At 37.6% G+C, this 15,768-nt stretch overlaps 1 protein-coding gene across 11 annotated transcripts in view; it reads right to left on the reverse strand.

The window, feature by feature from the left end:
* ZFHX4 (zinc finger homeobox 4) overlaps positions 1–15,768 on the reverse strand; it is a 179,221-nt gene that overhangs the window by 154,387 nt on the left and 9,066 nt on the right. Inside the window, exon 1 of one of the 11 annotated variants that reach the window (XM_028736653.2) lies at positions 3,484–4,053. The exons of 8 other annotated variants lie outside the window; for them this stretch is intronic. The gene's annotated coding sequence lies outside the window, so the exon portion shown is untranslated. Of the gene's footprint in view, positions 1–2,132; positions 2,384–2,427; positions 2,679–3,483; positions 4,054–15,768 lie in introns of those variants that run through there. 2 more of the 11 variants (XM_028736656.2, XM_028736655.2) reach the window with 2 other exon arrangements.

Genomic DNA, 15,768 nt, shown 5'->3' on the forward strand with positions numbered 1-15,768 from the left:
AATACCATTTTGATGTTATCAATCCTGGTGAGTTGCCCATCTTTCAACCAGTGCCTCAATCAACATCTCTCCCAGCTTAGCAAATCATAAGCAAGCACTGCTGATGAAAATCCTTCAATCATTTCTTGCAGGCAGGCATCTTAGACCATAAACTCCCTTTGTCGAGAACAAGATGCACTTTATAAAAGGCATATCAGTTTCTGGCAGCAGAGCAAAGCACCAGAAAGTTGGGCACACACTAGTTAAAATTCTGCTGCTCTTGTTTTTGGGGGTTGGGGTATATGCAAGGACACTGTAGTAGTAGCAGCTAGATTATAGCTTAAACCACTCATTCCTTGCAGAGCTCTCCACTTGCAGAATGATGGCACTGCATACAACAGCTGAGTGATCTGAAACTTTAGGGTTTATTTTCAGTCTGTGATACAAGCTTACTCTTGCTATTATGAAGCAAGTAATCCTCATCATTTCAGAGATATTTGTCATTAACTTTGCTAGTTGTGCAAGCCTCAGTTTATTAGCTACATTTCCATCCAACAATAGGAATTGGAGTAATTATAGAATAAAAAACTTATTTGAACTATAGTAAGTCTTTGTCTTTTATTTGAACTGTTCATTTAGAATAAAAAGATGGTCTCATGTATCAGACATGATAAAAGCAATCTTTCTCCTCTGAGTATGATTTAATAGGGGTTTTTTTTTTTCATTTAAAAAATTAACAAGGAAATGCAAAGGTAGGAAAATATTAAAAAGTGTAGCCACTTAATTAAAAGAAATAAATGTAATCAAATATAATCCTAGAAGCAAACCATCAAAGAGAGAAGTGATCTGTTTAAGATACATTAGAAGATTGTCATAGTGCAAAAATTAATCAGAATTAGTTTTGGTATCTGAGGTGGCTCAACTGACAGACTAATTGCTCCTGAATCAAACATCACAAAGCTTAGTGTGTAATTTTAATCATTGATGAGCTCCAGGTTAATTATGCTGATGGCATGCATGCAGTCCAAAATTCCTTTGAAATAAACTGATCACAAAAGCATGAAAACCTAATAATTTTCTAATTAGCCCCAAAATGGGCATGTTTACCTTTGCATATGCCATTTTGTACAACCAATACATGCATCCAAGTAGACAACGTATTCATAAAGTATACCTAAAGCAGTCTAGAAAAAGAAATCTTATATCAATGTTAAAGTAACTATTCCATCTCCCCCTGCTTGCAAGTATGAGCTAGGATGCAGACTGAGAAATTTCCAAAACTAAATGTTAAGGAATGCCATTATGTTTATAAGAATAGTAAAAGAAAAAGTTCCACGGTTCTTATGCCTGTAGATTTACATTTACTCTAGGACATTTGGAACCAGGATCTGTAGTAAACAGTAGTTTAAAAGTATTCCAAGAATGTGCCATGCACACAAGTATGCATGTTATACATAAACTGGGCTGGTGTTTAATATACATGGAATAATTCTAGGCAAATACAAATCTGGGCTGTCGGTTATCTAATCACCATCTCAAAAAGCAACCAGTCTTTCAGCTACATTTCCCCTTTTGATGATTTTACAGGAACTGATTTGAGGGGTGGGGATTATATCCACCAATCCCCCACTAAACATAGAGTAAATAGTACGAAACAACAACTAAGTCCGTCCAGGTAATCTTAACAGTTACACGCCAACTGTCAGAAACAATGACCACAATACACAAGAACTGTAATATAAATCTTTTAGTTCTTAGCTGCTTATCATCAAGGTTATATCAGAGGAAGTTGTGCTGTGTGTACATTAATGAACAATAAAATGTTAGAGTTGCTGTATGCATCAGGTGCTTCAAGATATATGAACTTTATTAGTATAGCATCTTCAGCATCAAAGTGGGCAGGGCCCCCCTCTATTTTGTGCTCTAGACTATGTACACTAACCTAAAATAGTATTTTTCTCCCTCCCCACTACAACATAAAATATTTCAGCCCATTTTATAAATGAAATTAAAGCTTAAGCTCTTTGTTTCACATCTGTCCTTAAGCACTAATAAATGAACTCAGTTTCCTTCTGCAATACAAACATCACGAAAAATAACAAAAAGAAAGCAATTTTAAAAAGTTGTTATCATATGAGTTCATAAATACGCACCTGCTAACCTGCTTAGCATGTTAGATTCTGTCAGCAATTCACAAGGCCAATGACTTGGATCATATAACTCCTTTTCTTCAGAACAAACGGACAATACACAGAAAACCTGCATTACTAACCTCTGTATTCCTCCTGGAAAAACTGTCCTCTAAACTCTGCTCAGCCAAATTATAAAACCCACCTACAGCCAGCTTTGCTAATGAAAAGGGGGTGCTTTCCTGAACAATAGGAGAATTCCTTTGCATTTAGAATGCAGAGTTCCCATTAGAGCTAAGAATCAGAAACGCCAGTTTACCTCTGTTTTTTTAATTGATATTGTCCCAGCCCTCTTCTACGGTCCAGTGAGACAGTGTTTGTGAAATGATTAAAAAGAACGTGATCTGATCAAGAGGATAGAAGAATGGGAAAGGAATGCTAGGTTAGCCACAGTGCAAAGTGCTGGGAAAGAAGACCAAGAGACTTCTTAGCCTATTGTTTTTATTCCCATCTGCTCTTTAGACATCTTAGAACACTTTGATTATTTATTTACTCTGCTAAAAATGGGTTAAAAGTTGCTCACTTATATCAGAATTTGGGGACAAGTTGCAAATCACACACACACACTCACGCAAGCACACGCACACATGCACACACATATATATAGAAAATAAATAAAAATCCTTGAATTATATCAAGTTTCCAAAAGGTCATCACTGTCTCTGCTGTGGCCTTTTCCCCATCCCAGATCCTCTATCAATATGTCATAGTGAGTTAGGCAAAGACAAAAGAGAGGCTCAGTGTGAAAACTGCACATATATCTAATCCTGACAAAGCAATGAATAGGCCTTCACAAGTATAATTATACTTGTTTATTTGTTACCACGTACGGAGAGCTGATGAAAAAATCCATCAAAGTGGTATTATGCAGACACCAAGAGCTTCTTTTCTTTGGTTGCTAAAGCCACATTGAGGCTTAAATTCCTTATTGTTAAATTCAGAAGAAAGGGGGGGATTTTGGTTAGACTTTTTTTGCATCAGTTGCTGACAGATCTTTTGTATACAGCGCTGTATTATTAGATGCATTAGCTAGAGGCTTGCTCACTCAGCTCACTCATTTTAGACCATACAGGAATCCATAATTATAAAGTACTGTACAGAGTACCTTTTAAACAGGGTGTGGCAGGCATTTGGCTGACCACAAGTCAAACAGATTTAAAAACAGTCCATTTTCTCACAGTTTGGGTATTTAGAATATCCAAAGACAGGTAAAACTACCTGCACAAAAGTAACGAATGTGATTCTGAGAAAAATGTTAAGTGTCGGACTGAATATTGTTTTAGATAGTACAAAATATAGTAGAGAGAAAACTTACCATGCTGCTTCTATAATGGAATTCTAGCCTAGCTGCATGTGGGAAGCTTTCTGTACATCCATCTAAAACATGCTTCCAGCACATGAACGAAAACCCTGAAGAACCAAAGTAGCCATTGAAGCAACTGCAACATACTGTGGCAGTTGTATGATACAAGGAAAACATTTTTCAGACCAAAAGTACTAAGTAGCCATTACACTCTAACAGACCCTAAATCAAACAGCTTTACAATAGTATGATTTGAGGGTCCAGGGTTGGGGGAAGGGTGCCAAATATGCTCCCCCACCCCACCCCTTCACAGAACAGAATTATATCAAAGTAAAAGCAATATGCATAGTTAATGTCTTTGTGAGCTTTCCAATTTAAAACAGAAAAGCTGTAATTTTTCTTTGCTGGCAATCTGGAAACACTCTGGAGTTAATTACAGCTGATTCAAAGTGAACGACACAAACAAAGACCAGTCTATGTCCAGACAATTATACTGCATTAACCAGCTTAGAGCTTCCTGCTGATGTTTCAGGGCTCTTCTATTACACCCTTCTACCTTCCCAGCACGAAAGAAAATGCTTCTGCAAGAAGGAATTAATGAAGAGAACTGCAAAAGAATGTGTGACGACCTCTCCTGACACGGCAAAAACTTTCCACCCATGTCACGACAAAGGGGAGAAGGTAATTAAGTTTGAATAAAGGGATGTAACCAAATATACCGTGCACTTAAAATAGCACTTTAAAAAGAAAACTAGAAAAGTTTGCAAACTGAATCCCAGACTGGCTGTTCAATCACTATATTGTTTCAACGCATTCTCCTTTATCATTCTTAAAGGCTATCTTTTGGATTTTTAATGCTAATATTATAATGCAAGCTCATGTGACTGATGAGCTCTTCCTCCCTCTCCTGATAGTTTCTTTGTTTTATATACTGAAGAGTCAGTGGGAGAGCATACACGATAGGAAGATAACAGGCTTTGGAATTTTTAATTTAATTATAAGACTGAAATACCATTGCTTTAGTCTCCTGTATTTTCTCCAACGGTTTCCATTAAACCACAGCAATTGCTCTCCCTTTGGGGCAAGACCAGCAGCTCTCCACTAATCAAACTACTGCAGAGTATGCCTGATTTCTCCTGAGAATCATTTTATAACAAAGGCCTTATTTCTTATATTATCCTTGAAAACATTTAACCTGCAGATTCAGAGTTCAAATCATGTGGCTTGGTCATTAATATTTCACAGTGACGTCAGTCCAAAAAGTGAATCATGATAATTGACAATATCTCTTTCTCGTGTTCCTTGTTTAGCTGAAGCTCTGGCATTACAAATGAAGTCTAAATACTTAACCTACAGCTAAAAGTCTGGAGTTTTGAAAACACTTCATAGAGCAAAGCAACTTTTTCTCATTTCTTTCTTTTAGACAAAAGTGCACCTGAATGGCAGTGACCTAGTGAGCTTTAAGCAGTAATCACTTTCCTTTGTCTTATCTATGCAAAGTAGGATTAGGGTTACAATGATGACTGCTTAATCCCTTTGATTTTCCTTTACTAAATAAATATTAATCTACAAATCAATCAAGCCCTTTATTGTATTGCACACAACATACTCCATGAAAGGTTATGTAAATTACAGTCATTTTTACAAGCATGTTCTGAAAAGAGCTCCATGTTTCTCTTTTCACTCCAAAATCTGTATTAGATTTGAAAGTTCAAGTTAATAATCCTGCCCAACACAAAAGCTTAAGCACCACAGGATCAATTAGGTCTTATTTATTTCCTTTAAAATCCACTACATTTATTATTTTGGAATTTATTGGTCACATTTACTATGTTTATTCAAATATCAATGACCTCCATTTGTAAAACCGTCACAATTTAATCTATTTCATTGCATCCAAAATTAGTATACATCATATACTGTGCTGCCCAACCCTAATCATATTTACTCAGAAGTACATACCACTTACTGAGAAGTAAGTACCACTGACATAAACAGAATTTGCCATCAAGTAAGCATGCATAGGGTTGAAGCTTTAAAGGACGTTAACAATTGTACACGTTAAAAGAGAAAATATATTGCTTTCACCTGTCACTTAAATTAGCAATCTTCTGTGCTAAACATACATACTAAGACATAGGTTCCATTTGGTTGAGTGAGGCATGTATCTGAATACATATGTTTAGGGTCAGAATGAACAAATAATTGATATCAGAAGCTGAAACAGCAACGCCTTCATATCTGTATTTACTATGTAAATATGAGATAATAAATATTTTGACATAATTGTCTATTACCACCCTAATATACTTTATAAATATCATAAACTCTTTTATTCAAAACCATTCTTGCAGATTTGATTAGGCACACAGGTTAAATTTACTAAGACTAATAATACACAGAAGAAGAAAATACTTTTTAAAGCATTTAGTGCTATATAACAATACTGTAGTAGTTTTCTTCCAAAAAATAATCATCAGATATTTAAGTAAGCACTGCAATTCTTGCATAATTAGCAATACTGCAATGCTAGTAAAGATCATAATGCAGCAGAATATAGAAGAGGCTTTTAAGTACAATACAGAAGATTGTGCAAAATGAAAGTAATGATACCACTTATGACTGGAGCATTGCCATACTTAAGGAGCAAGTCCACAAGGAACTGTTCCTGTAGAGTCCCTAGAAATGAATGGGAGTTGTGTTCAATGGCACAGGTTTCAGTAGAACTTAACATATGCCACTGTGCACTGGACTGTAGCATTCAATATGATTTCATATTAGACATCTAGCCTGTCACTAGAATAAGGTTTTAAACAAAGCTTAGCCATTCATAAGCCACCTATTGTTCTAGAATAATCTAGTGGCAAATTTTGTTTGGATAGTGAAAGATCAGCTGGGACATTTGTTTTTATTATGCAAAGCCTCTTGTCATTTTTTTCCAGCGCAAGTTAATTTGACTGCTCTGCATAAGTGAAGTGAACAATTCAGTAATTAACTTTTGTGTTTTAAAATGTATGAACTTTAATTAGTTTTCATTATAAACAAACAAACGTCAGCCGTAATTATGAGCTCCTTGCTTTAACTACATATTATCCCTTTTCAAACAAACTTGATGTCAGACAAATTAAAATCAAGGAGCCAGCAATTTTGAGTTGAATTTTACATGATCTGTCAGTAACTTGATTACTTAACTTCAATATCATTACATGAAAAGTATTTCTGTAAAAATAATTACAAGAATTCCAACAGGAGACAGATTTAATTGTATTGATTCAAAAGATACATGCATATAAGAACTGCATTTAAGCAGCAATGCTATCTTAAATCTACAGTTACCATTCCAATGAAAATAAAAATGCCCGGTTTATATAAAAAAGACCATTTTAGAGTGATATCTGCTACTACCAGATACAAAGCTAACTGAAATAGTTCTTTAGCCCATCATCTTTATACTTTAAGCAACAAAATATCAATGTGCAACAACTTCAAGGCATAAAGACTTGGAGGTTTATTTACTGACTAGTGTATCTATTAAGACTAGGAACAAGTGGAGCTGTCAGGGCATAATGAAGGTAAATGATTAGTTAGCACTGAGGCTGAGCTCTTCTTCAATGCAATAAGAGTTAATTAAAGTTTACCACCAAGCATCAACCAAAGCAGGATGTTGATCAGGTTTCAGCATTAAGTGCAAACAGACAATGGTTGGCAGCAATTAGTACAGCTATCAAATGACATGCAACAATAATTATACATTTAAAACATCCCAGTGTCTGGTGGGGAAGGAGAATCTAATCAGTCCCCTTTGACTATGCATACCAAAAGAGCAGGAAACAGGTATCAGATATTTCACACTGTAAATCAATAGAACTGAACATGCACACCCAAAAAGTACACAAGTATGGTATCTGAAAATAACATGAAACAGAAGAAATGTAGAGACTACTTCTAACAAAGGTAAGTTCTAGTTAGACAAAATAAATTCCTCTGCTGATAGAGTTCAAAATGGCACATAAGAAGGCAGGCAAGTGCTTAAGGTTTAAAGACCATTGTGGCAATTTTATTCAAAACTCCTACACAAGTGGCAAGGTAACTTGGCATGTCCAGTTCTAGCTGTTAAAGCTCACTGTCACAGATGGAACACTCTTGAAAACACAGCATATCTAGCTGCACAACCAAAGAAACCTACGCCAGAACATAGATATTACATCTGGTTGGAATCAATGGCATATTGCATGAACAGAAATACTTTTTTACTCATGCAAGGTGCCCCCCCAATTTTACTGATTCCTTCATCCCACTGCAGCTGGTCAAACCATATCACACACTATTCACAAGAGTCTCCTCACCCTCAAAAGTAAATTTTCCAGGGCAGTAGGGAACTGTATTGAGAAGGATGGGAAAAAGTTTCATTGTACAAGTGAAACTCTGATCGCACTTCTGGTTCCAACTAAGCCAGCTCCCAAGGTGCTGTTGCAAGCCGTTTGCTCACAAATGCATGCAGTCAGAATCTTACTTGCTCTTAATCCTACTTGCTCTCAAACCTGTTTTTTCTTTCAAACCGCTTGGCTTAAAAAACCCTAAAAAACCCTCTCTGCTTTTCACCCCTAATTATTGTTATTCCAACTATAAACAAGGTAGGACACAATCCACCTTTAGGCTCCGTTGCCAAAGCTAGTCCCTTTCTCGAATGAGGTGTTAGATTGAGTGGTTGCCAGCAATTCCAAGCACTATTGGGTGGAAATGATTTTCTGAATTCATTTCAATCTGGATTGTTGCCTACATTTGGAGCTGAAACTGCCTTGGCTGCCCTGATGGGTGACCTGCACTGAGAAAGCCAAAGGAAATGCAACTCAGTTGATTATTCTGGATCTATTGGCATCTTTTGACACCAGTGATCATTGTATTCTTCTGGATAGGTGCTCTGGATTGGGAACTGAAGACATTGTTTTTCAGTTGCTGTTGTCCTACCTGGAGGATGGATTACAGAAGCTGGCATTGTGGGATGTCTACCCCATGACTTTAATATTATGGGATGTCTAAGGATTCGTCTGCCCCTTATGTTGTTCAACATTTATAGGAAGGTGTTGAATGAGTATTATAGAGCTGGGTGTCATCAATATGCTGATGACCCAAGCTCTTTCTTGGCAAGCTGAGTCAGGTGAGGCAGAAGTGCCAGTCTGATATTTAGAAACAAAAATAGAGTGGGTAAGGGTCAATAAATGGACACTTAGTCCTGAGAAGGTGGAGGTGATCAGCAGTGTGTCTTCCCAGGCAGCCAACTGTGAATTGTGCGGTTCAAGTAGCCTCAGTGGCATAAAGGATCTTCTATCATTTGAGGCTGATAAGCCAACTGTCATCCCTCCTAGTCAGAGATAGCCTAACCACAGTTGTTCATGACTTGCAAACTTCACAGATGGATTCCTGCAAAGGGCAGCATTTGAAGACAGTTTGGAAACTGCAGCTAGTTCAGAACACTGAGCTAGGTTGCTGTCCACTGAGATCTTTCACCAGAGTTCTTTTTCTGGGTTTCACTGCTGTCTGACATGCAGCAGGTGGCAACTGCAGAGGGACCCTTTTCGAGATGGTTCCTCTCCTGAAAGAGTCCTGCTTATAGACCTCACTACTATCTTTTAGTCACCAAGGAAAACGTTTCTATTTTCTAGACTTCTAACAAGTCTTTAACTTCCTTAAGCATTCTTTAATGCAATTTTATCATTTATTTCAGTTTGCCTTCTTTTTCAGTTTTGTTGTTTTAGCTCATTGTTTTGATTTGATGTTTGAATGCTTTATTACTATCATATCATAGCTTAGATTATCCTCCCCCCCCTTCCTACACTGTTGACCATCTTGAGAACATATCTGTGTCGAAGGAGAGCAATATAAATTGTGTTAGTAAATAAATAAATACACCATTTGTGTGGTCATTATGTTGGGCTCAACAAAAAATGAGGATACAGATTTGCATAAAATTTGCATATGCTTGTGTGTGGTTGTGTGAGTGTAGATAGACACACATTTGTAAACAATTACTGTTATTTAAATACAAAATATCTCATCATAGTGGAATAGATTCTGACTGGGTGACCTATGTGCGTGCTCAGTCTGCTGTTCTGGAGCTCACTTTTGATGGGCAACTTCAAAGCCTCCGCTTCTTCTTATTATTGTTATGAACAATATTGTGAGACAAAGATGGATAGCCAAAGGTGGCTAAATATTCATCATCAAGTTCCAGACATTCAGCTCTGACCATTCTTGAATCTATCTTCAGTCCAAAGGAGTGGAAAAGTAACCATCAGAAAACCATGAGGGCTAACCAGATGAAGCTATCTACTGCTGGCTAGGCTAACAAACATTATTTCAACTCAGCCCAAAGAATATACACAGCAAAACTGCTCAACGGTCACAAATGTTTGAGAAACAATCTACATGAAAAACTCCTGTAGATGCTTTATCATTTGATCTCTGCAACAAGGTTGTCACATTCTTTTCCATCAAGGCTCCTATGCTTTCAAGTACTGAAATTCTAAAACCTTGGATAATTAGTCACTGCTGAAGAATAAATCACACTTAAGAGCTACCACAGCTGCATGCTCCTGGCACTGTGCAGTTGTGAATATGAAGCAAAGGTGCATAACTCCAGGACAGTGCTTATGTGTTTCCGCTACCAAATGATCACCATCTGAACTGCCACTTTACCTGTCACATTTCAAATGGCAAGCCTAGGAATTAGCATTTGGGCCCTGACAAAGGTGGCACACAATTCACATTAGTTAAAGGTAAAGGTCCAGTCGTGGACAACTCTGGGGTTGTGGCGCTCATCTTGCTTTATTGGCCGAGGGAGCCGGCGTACAGCTTCCGGGTCATGTGACTTGAGCTTCTTCTTTCCCTGCTTCTGTTATGACATAGGAAGTAGGGTGGGATGCCCCTACTGCTTCTTTGTAACATACAAGTCAGCCTTAAGAAGGCCAGTCTCTCAACTGCACTGGAAAAAGAGTCTGGGCTCCATTGGAGCCAGATGAAAGTTGGTCCGCAATATAAAGAAAGGGAGCTACACCATGGAAATGTTTAGATACTGTGAATTAAAAATTCAGAGAGAGAAAAATATCCATAGGAAGTAAGAATGATAAATGTCATTCAACTCTGATGGTTCTTTTGTTACACTACCTCCCACAGATGTCCTAATAGAATTAACTCTCAAATGAAAGCTGAAAAGTCACTAAGATGCAGTTTCTCAGAATGTAAAAGATATTCTGCATTTTAACATGATGGCATAGAGCTAAACTAAACTAAACAATTGCTAAACTGCAATAAAACCAGGCTGTGATGTTGGATATCAGTCATTTTACTGGAACGTGTAAATTTGCATCACTAAATTTAGTTAACACAATGCCTCACTATTTTACAGTTATGAGGCTGCAGCCGAGGGCTGTGTGACAGAAATTATCCTTTCTCCCCCCACCCCTCAACAACAAACTTCATTTTCCCAACTAATTCTGTTATGCTAGGGATTTGTGCACAGAGTTTGCTAATCCAAGTATTTCCCTAGAGCTGCATTTAAGCTATAGCCCACTCCCAGCACAAAAGTGTCTCCAAAAGCCCTTTCGCCCCCTTCAGCACTCATACGCTCATTGGTCCTGACATTTTCACTTCAGCCATGACAAATGAGCTGATAGCAGTGATCAGATTGCACACAAGTACTGCTTTATCTAAAGACATATCATTAACTCTCATCACTATCTTCCACTATGATTCTTCTTTTGTTAAATTTGTTGTGAAAATGCAAGTCAGTTTTAACGTATCTAAACCTAAGTAAACACAAATAAGATTCACTAAATAAGAAAAGGGCAGATATGGACAGGATCAGAACATGACTACTATTAACTAAATGTTTCTCAAGGGACTTAAGTAACTGTACTCAACCTCTGCCCTAGTGCAAACATGCCAGTTAAAAGTCTTCTAAATGTCCCTTCCCCCATTTTTAGAGACACATAAATAAAGTGAATCAATCAAACATGCCTAGTAAATTAGGGAACCAATTTTCTGACTCTTAGGATGACACTAGCTATCTTTTTGTAATGTAACTTCACTTGCATTTTCTATAAGTAAACTTTCTCATTCCAGCTTTGGTAAAATCAGTTCATCCCTCTAAATTAGCAATTGCAGCACCAAAGCTAAAATGTTATGAAAGAAAATCACTAGGTCCAGAATAAACAGAGCAATTTTTCCATCAAGGCAGAAGAACCTAAGTCCCAGTTACAGAGTTCTCATTGAATCTAGAAGCTTTGCAAAGTATTTGTTGTAACTTCTCCTAGCAATTCAACTGAGAATAAACATAGAGACAAAGTCAACTGTAACACAACAGATCTTGGGAATGGAGGTCATGCTTTGAGGTAAAGTGCTATTCACTTCTGGACCATGCAAGAAGCTCTTTATCCCTGTTCTTATTGGAATCAGTTCCCCTTACTAGAGCAAGAACAAAGCCAAGTGCTCATGTGTGGTTTATGAATAAATCAGAGGTGAGCCACTTTAAGTGCCGCCCGTGATTTTCCTGTTGACAGTGAGCACTTAAACAGGCTTCTAGGACCAGCAACTCCTGGCAATTCTTAATAGTTCCTAATCAGCACCCTGCTTCATTTCAGACAAGAAGTGATTCACCCTATTTTTCCTCAAGTCTTCACCTCTTGAATAACTTTTGTGCCACCTTCCTAGAAACAAGACTGTCCCATTTCACATGTCAAAACTGCATAAATAAAGCAGATCTTATATAGGAAAATCAACTACTGCTAGTAAAATAAATAAATACTATGAATTGCAGCCCATGTAATTAACAAACTATTATACCACTTAAAATTTCAGTCACAAACTATGCTAACATTTCTCATAATTCTTGAAGTATCGAAGAATGAATATTGTAAATCCTTTTAATGGACTACTGTCAACTGATTTTAAAATCAAATACAACATCCTGAGAACCCTATATTTTAAATAACAAAAATGAAGAGTCAGGACGAATGCTAACACGTCAGAAGATAGTCTTTAATTTACAGCATTGATGACTAGGGCAAACTATTGCAACATACAAGAATTGAACAGAATGCTCTGAGCTCATTTTATGGTATTTGACAACACCACTGATTTTAAGAATTAAGGTTCAGCACTGTAGTAATAAAACGAATGTTTGTATTTTAAGTTTTTACATCTTAAACTATGATATTGAACTGCCTCTAAAACATAAATTATACTTTCAGAATGTAGCCTTAAGAGCTTTACTTCCCAAGGGTATACATATACAGCAAACTGACCATCCTCATCATTTTGGCCCATGATTTCCTACATTTCATAAACTTTACACCACTGTGATGAATCAGAAACTGAACAGAACCTATCAAGGAGAAGCTTGAAGTTCCAACTGCATGAAAAAGACATCCTGATTCAACTATAGTAGATCAGAGTTTCACTTCAGTGCTACAAATACCGTTGACAGATCAAAAATAAAGGGACTTCACCAAGAATGTGCTTCATCTTCTTCAGAGTGCTGTAGCACTGAGAAAGAAGGACCACCAATTCTATTCTATTTGACTGAGTATAAAAGTGTGACTAAACATGAGGCCTAACTGTCTCATGGACATGGCTGTAGCAGAGAGCCCAGACGTAAAAGGTCAAACAGTGAAAGTTGTTCTGCACTTTCACCTAGATTTAACAACAGAGCAACTCTAGAAAAGTTTGGTTTTCTTTGTTGTTCTGAGTCCTTTGTATCTTGACCTCAAATTGGATGCAACAGAGAAGACTCTGCCTTTGAAGTTGTAAAGCAGATAATAGTGGGATCTAGGACTGCCAGCTTTTTCTTGGCTCTACTCCTGTGCCACTGAGAGCAACTATGCATTCAGAAATTCAGTTAAGTGAAGTTTTTCCTCACCATTTTATCTCTTTGCATGGGAAAAACTCAAGAAGACCATTTTTGTGTTCTCTTACAGAAACAGGACCAAAATCAAGTAGGATCACAAGCTAGGTGTGGAGTATTGGTGAATCCACCAAAAGTAACGGCAGCTTACCTGCCAGATGGAGGGAAGTGGCAGTTGCGGTCCGGCATGGCTGCCGCTGTAGGACCATCTTCTGGCTTCAGCATGGCCAAGGGAGGACACCACGTCCTCCTGCACTGGCCGCGCTGGCTGCTGGGGCTTGCCTGAGATTGCAGTCAATCACAGGTGAACTTGGGGGCACAGTTTAGGGAGTGGGCCAAAGGGAAAACTACTTCCCTTTAGTTTGCTCCCTGGTTATAAAAGCCAGCCATGCCCAGGCCTCAGCCTCAGTCATATGGGCCCGCAATCTAGTCCTACATTGCAATACTGTATTACAAAAAGATGTTGAAGGCAAAGTGAATCTCAGTGATTCTAAATTGACTTCTAAATTCAATTATTATATTGTCACTTATACTATGTTTACACTAGCATGAATGAACTGAATTTACAGCTAAAGAAGCAGGCTTTTGATTTTAATTAATTTTTCATGACCTTTTTAGACTTGAACTAAGCATACAAAAGTTAGTTTAAAGGCAAAACATGTCCTAAATATCACATGATTTTATGTTGTTTTACAATATACAAATGAACTGCCACTTCCATTTATATGACAAATGTGTCTTTCCAGTGTCCACATGGTTCACAGGTGAATGAAACCTTCTTATCGCTACCTGAAAAATTGTAAGTTTCTATTCCGTTTCATTTTGATCTGGAACAATATATATAAATAACTGCAGGTTATCAACTCAAGTAGGATTTGCCTAAGAATGATGTAGTGGCACATTTACTAACCCAATCAGAAAGAATTAAAAGCACATTTTTTAACAATCAACATCCTAAAAGATCTTCCTATATTGGAAAGTTAGAGGGAGGATAGAGGCCTACTACAAGGTTGCAGTCGACTGCAGCAGACCATGAAGAAAAGCAACATGGTGGCAGAAGAAATAGTGGATATTTTGCATATTGCAAGGATGCCTTCCTGCACACTGTTCATCTTAAGGCTGGTGTTGAAACTTTTCCTTTCTAACCTATGATCTAAATACTGGTATATATATAGCTAGCTGCTCATTAAGAGAGTCAGGCTGCATTGGCAGTGGTCAGCATTGCAGTCTCCCAGGCAATATAGTATGGAACAGCCTCTTGCGTCCATGCAAGAAAGACCAAGAGAGTAATAAAGTGAATCTGTAAACACAGAGGATGGTATGTGTAATACTTAAATATTGTTGCAACTGCACACATTTTTATTCTATTAACACCTGGTACATCAAGCATTAACTAACAATTATCCAGTGTTAACATACAATTGTCTGTATCCCTTGTCTCTGTCTCTTCCAATTTTAAAGGGTGTTTGTTTGTTTGTTTGTTTTGGATTTTCCGTCATGTATAAAGTTTAGGATAAAATATCACAGAGATAGAAATCACTTGGCTACATGTTCAAATCTACATCGTAATGCGAATATCTGAATTTCCCTACATAAACAAGAACTGAACTATTAGATCATAAAATAATAGAATTGTGGAGTTGGAAGGGACCCTGAGGATCATCTAGTCCAACCCCCTGCAATGCAGGAATATAGGGATCAAACCTGCAAGCTTTGTGTTACCAGCACTAGTCTAACCAACTGAGTTATCCAGTGTTGTACTGTCTTTCACTGATTAGAAAATGAACCAAACATTTGTCAAGCTGAAAACAAGCTAGAACTGATCCAGAAAACATAATGGGTTGACTCCTAGATAAGGTCTCTGCTGCAAGATGTCTAACCAAAGCGTATCTGTTCTTTCTTCTTATCTGATTCTTGTCTGTTTGCCAGAAACAAGGGAAATGATTCTTCAAAATATAGTCACATGATTTAGTCGACAGTACACCTATAATCCAGCAAAGACCAGGGTTCAAATCCTAACGTAGTCATGAAGCTCAATGGATGACTCTCCCAGACTACCTCATGGGGTTGTTTTGAGGATAAAAGGAGTAGAGGGAGAACAGTGTACTGTATGCCATTTTGAGCTGCTTTGAGGATAGCTGGGATAGAAATGTCATAAATAAATTTAATGAGGTGGTCCTGGAAGGCAAGTGGGAAGAGAGAAAAAAAATGGAAGAAGAAACCAAATTCATGATGCAATAATTGGGGGGGGGGGAGGCCCTCTGCAAGTGAATACTTCAAACATCTGACAAGAGTAATCTGCTGTCCCTCCCCTAGCAGCCCACTAGGTGAGGATGAATAGGGAAAGAGGGAGGGAGGGAGGGAGGGAGGGAGAAAAGGTTGGCTTGCTCACATCT

This window comes from Podarcis muralis, chromosome 8 (genome assembly GCF_964188315.1).
Source record: "Podarcis muralis chromosome 8, rPodMur119.hap1.1, whole genome shotgun sequence".
In the NCBI taxonomy this organism is placed as follows: Eukaryota; Metazoa; Chordata; class Lepidosauria; order Squamata; family Lacertidae; genus Podarcis; species Podarcis muralis.